The following is a 5000-nucleotide window of genomic DNA, read 5'->3' on the forward strand; positions in this document are numbered from 1 at the left end:
AGCCACGGAGAGGGAATTTAGTCGATTTCCTTTGGATCATTGTTGCTAGGAAGTGAACGGGTAATTACCTCCTTGCAGAGAGCCTGTTTTAGAAGCCTTGGCGAATCCGCTTCCCTGGAATAGTGCCTGTGCCATAACCTCTTGTCATGTGTACTGGGAGAATTTGAGTCGCCTTGCCCCCGTCTCGTCTTCCACGCCCTCTCAGAGTCCTTGTCTCATTTGGGGATACGGCATAAAAAAGAGAAAATCCTTGCCCTTCAAATATTTCTGCAAGAGAAAGGAGACACTGTATTCGCCCTTTCACCAGTGTACAGACTTTCCATCTTACCCTTCACCAGAACAGAGGACTTTCATCTCCACCCTTCACTCGAAGGAATTCTCACTCCACCCCATAACCGAAGGATAACGGCGTCGCCCTTCACCACAGGAGCGCCTCCTTCACCCTCCGCCGGAGGAAGGCTTTACTCCTTCCCCGTTTCCGCCTCCGCAAAAAGGACGTCCCGCCCCTCCGTTCCCCTCGAAAGGAGCCCCTTGCGTCTGCAGGAGGGAAGGGCCCGCAGCCTCCACGAAGGCCTGCTCCTGCGGAAAGAGCGGTGCAGGTGAGCGCAGCAGCGGCGGCAGCAGCGTGGGCCGCGATCCAGGGGAGGTGAAGCACCGGGTCCCCGCCAGTGTGTCGGTGGCCGCGTTCACAGTACCAGTCCGTTAGCCAGCCGCGCGCCGCCTCGCCTCGCTCTCGCCTCACTCTCTCCCGAGAACTCGCGCCGTCCCCTTCCGTCCGGCTCTTCCTCGCTCGCACACACGCGGGATGCTGCTCGGGCCGCCCGCGCCGCCCCTGGGATGCTGACGCGCGCCCAGGCGATGCCGCAGTGCTCGAGTGACGGCGATGAAGTTTATTTACATAAACAATTCCAGTCGACGAATTGTACCCTGAGTGGTGGCCGGAATAATAATACTAAAAACTCGGACGAAACCCTTCCCGTATGCCATATTTTGTGTGTTTCTGAAAGACGGATGTGATACTCATTAACGAAAGGAATATTTGATGATCGATAGTTTTAACCTAGTTTGAAAATTAATTGACTGATACCACTGGCCGCCAGTGACTTCACTTAGAAGAACGACATTATCCAAGCTGCCTCTCCTCGGGTTTTGGGGAACAGCAAGTTCGCGTCGAGATCTCGCCAGGATGCCCCGGGATGTTTGTGCCGTAAGTTGTACCTGGAGTGACCTTTCGAGGGAAAAGGAACGTGTGTATGGTATATTAGATAACAAATATTCGTGTGTTTGTGTGTACATATATATATATATATATATATATATATATATATATATATATATATATATATGTATATATATATATATAGATATAGATATAGATATGTATACATGTATATGCCAGTCTATTTACTCTTTAATCTGTATATAATTATCTATATCATATATGTACCTATGTCTGTATCTGACTGTCTATATCTATCAATCTATCTATGTCTATATGTTTATCTATGTATCATATATATATATATATATATATATATATATATATATATATATATATATATATATATGTATATATATATATATATTTATGTATGCCTGTATATATACATCTAATGCGTGTGTGTGCGTCTGTTTGTGTGCGCGTGTGACTAAATAACAGGGAGCAATCCAACGACTATGGTAATGTTCCCAAATGCGTCCCTAAGTGGGGCAACCGGGCTGGTGGCTGTGCGTCTTCGGGCGAACAAGGCCTGCGAGACACGTGTTCTTGCAAATGGCTCATGAGTTTCCCTTTGCGTGTCGGACCGTATTTCGGAAAACAATTCGTGATAAGGTCCTCGCAGCCCCCAAATAGAAAAGTAAATTCGAACAAATCTTTTGCTCAGATCACTATGAGTTCACTTCAAAAGATGACAGATACACGGGCGCTTTGGCTACTTAAAAGCCACCTGGAGAATACTGATTCAAGGCTCCAAGGAGAACGAGACGTCAAACACATGTCATTTACATAGATATGTAATAACTATACGGAACTGTCTTTGTGTGTTTGTGTGTGCGTGTCTGTGTCTGTGTCTCTGTCTCTGTGTCTGTGCCTGTGTCTGTGTGTGCGTGTGCGTGTGTGTGTATGTATATAAGCATATAGATATATCGATGAATAGACATGCATATGCATAAGATCAAGAATTAGGAAGTGCGAAGAGGAGGAGGTGAAGGGGTCACTTTTGCGCCGCGTCAGAAGGAGATCCTCGGCCCTTAACATCCACAAGGGCGAGCTAATTGCATCCATTCTCCTGCTCTTGCTCACCGACCTTGTCAAAGACTTTTATTTTTTTTTTTTGCTCCGTGTGTGTGTTTTTTCTTTCCCCCTTGTGCGTGTGGGTGAGAGGATCGTTCATGTACCCCGTGTTCTTGTTTGTTTTGTTTTGTTGCAGTCCTCGAGGCTTCGTCTTCATAGTTATTCATCGCGCATCCATTGTACTTTCACAACGTAGGAGACTTTATAATAGACTTTCACTCTTTTTTTTCTCTCGTAGACTTTCACTCTTTCTTGTGCGTGTTTCCCGGATAACGGTACTGTGGCTAATATAGTAGAGAAGTTGTTACATAAGAGCTTGTTTTGAATCCGCCTGTAAAGAATGGTTGATTGAGAGTGAAAATTGATGATGGGAAAAGCATCTTCGTCTCGTTGTCACCGTGATTGATCATTGAAACGGATCAGCTGCGAAAGTGGCCTTGCCTAACGAGCGAGGGTTAGAAATGGTGATAGTTGAACAAGAGGGAATGAGTAGCACGGTTATATCCTAAAGGTGCTGTCACACTAGCACTTTTTCCGTCAATTTTTTGACAATTTTCTGAAATTTTCTCCATTTTTGAGCGAATTGTCGATTCTCCAGTCAGACGATAATGATCGTTTCCGTCTGAAAACCTTTCCGTCAACTTTTACAGCTAAGCATTGTCAAATCAGGAGGTATATTCGAGAATGTTTGTATTTATGTTAAATAAAATTGTCAAAATATTGACGGAAAAAGTGCTAGTGTGACACGGCCTTAACGCAGGAGAATCAAAACCACAACGAGAACTGAACACAACGTCCAGGAACACACCGAAAGGCTGACACAGTGATAATCTGACACATGAACCTCAGAAGGACCGTGGCAACCCATCACGTGAGACTCGAAACCACATTTACAACCTAACACAGTATCCTATCTCTCTCCCCAGAAAAATAACCCAACACCCTAACACACAATCCTCATGAAAAAAAAAAACTTTAAGATTAAACACACAACCCTCACACATACCCCAAAACCCTAACACACAACCCATATATAAAGATAATAATGATAATATTGATGATGATGATGTTGATAATAATAGTGATAATAATGATAATAATAATCTAACACACAACCCTCACACGCACACACCAAAACCCTAACACGAAACCCTAACACGAAACACACACACACACCAAAACCCTCATCAGAAGCGAGCTCGGAACCGCCAGAACAGTACAATGACACGGTCCAAGGCAGCAGCAGCAGCGGCCGCGATGGCCAGGGCGTCGCACGGGAAGTGTTTTTTGCCAGTCACCGGTTTGCGAGGGTCAGGGGGTCAGCCTTGGCGCTTGCTTGGGGCCTGAGGGAGGCGCTTGCGTGTGTGTGTGTATGTGTGAGTGGAGAAGAGTATGTGTGTGTGTGTGTGTGGAAAAGAAGAGTATGTGTGTGTGTGTGGAGGAGGGTATGTGTGTGCTGCTGGTGTGTATGTGTGCGTGCTGCTGGTGTGTATGTGTTTGTGTGTGGTGGAGGAAGAGTGTATGTATGTGCTACTGGCGTGTGTGTGTGATGGTGGTGAGGGGTATGTGTGTGTTTTGTGTTGTAAGTGTGTGTCTTTATCTAGATGTACGGCAAACTGCACTTCAAAATGTTCTAATTTCATCTCATGCTTTATTTGTGTCTTTCATGAGGTGACAAAAGCCAGTTGCATGGACGAAAGAATAGAGGAGAGGATAATTATACATACTTCATCCATTAAAGGATATGAATTTAACATCAATCATCAAGCGGTGTTTGATAGCATCAGTGCGTTACTTTCACATTAAATTCAAGCAGTATTTTCCTTGAACTGATGATCATATGAACGAAATCCTCCTCCCTCTTCTTGTTTCCTTCTCTAGTAAGCACTCCATCTCCCTGTCTGTTCGTCTCCACACAATCTAAAAAAAAGGGGGGAGGGGGGGGGGTGACAAAGGGAGAATAAGAATAGTCGAGAACAGGGTGTCGTTCGAGGCAAATCCGGCGATTAACCTAATCCAGAAATCTTTGTAGGCTGTAGATACATTTTTTGACATTTGGCCTGGACGGTTTTGGATTTCGGTTTTTCGTCTTTCTTGCTTCCTCTTGCTCTGTTTCAGTTTTTTCTCTCTGGTTGTCTCGGTCTCTCTCTCTCTCTCTCTCTCTCTCTCTCTCTCTCTCTCTCTCCCTCTCTCTCTCTCTCGCGATCTCTCTCTCTCTCTCTCGCGATCTCTTTCTCTCTCTCGCGATCTCTTTTTCTCTCTCTCTCTCTCTCTGCCTCTCTGCCTCTCTGCCTCCCTCCCTCCCTCCCTTTCCCTCTCCTACGTTTTTTCTGTCTCTTTCTCTCTTTATCTTTCTTCCTCCTTCCTTGATATTTTCTCACTTTGCTCCTTGACCCTCTCTCTACCCCTCTCTACCCCTCTCCCTCTTTCCAATTCCTTCCACTCTCTTCTTATCTTTCTTTCCTCCTTCTCTTTCCATTTCAAGCCTTTTAATAAGGTCTATCTAGCTTTTCAAACCGTAACTCTTTGCTTGATTAAAACCATGAAACTCGGAGTAATTAAAGAGATCATTGTAATGTCTTCCTTTCTGCTCGTCAAGGAATTCGCTCTGTTTCCGCAAATAAACTTGCCAATTAGACTCTCAGTTTCACTCTCCTTCGCCCTCTCGCTGTGATGAAATGTACGGTGCCGCGGTTGTCGTTTT

At 45.0% G+C, this 5000-nt stretch overlaps 1 protein-coding gene across 5 annotated transcripts in view; it reads left to right on the plus strand.

The window, feature by feature from the left end:
* Oatp74D (Organic anion transporting polypeptide 74D) overlaps nt 1–5000 on the plus strand; it is a 357477-nt gene that overhangs the window by 274039 nt on the left and 78438 nt on the right. The window contains exon 1 of one of the 5 annotated variants that reach the window (XM_070134038.1): nt 572–1207. The exons of the other annotated variants lie outside the window; for them this stretch is intronic. The gene's annotated coding sequence lies outside the window, so the exon portion shown is untranslated. Of the gene's footprint in view, nt 1–571; nt 1208–5000 lie in introns of those variants that run through there. 5 annotated transcript variants of the gene reach the window in all.

The sequence above is a fragment of the Penaeus vannamei genome, chromosome 2, assembly GCF_042767895.1.
Source record: "Penaeus vannamei isolate JL-2024 chromosome 2, ASM4276789v1, whole genome shotgun sequence".
Taxonomy (NCBI): Eukaryota; Metazoa; Arthropoda; class Malacostraca; order Decapoda; family Penaeidae; genus Penaeus; species Penaeus vannamei.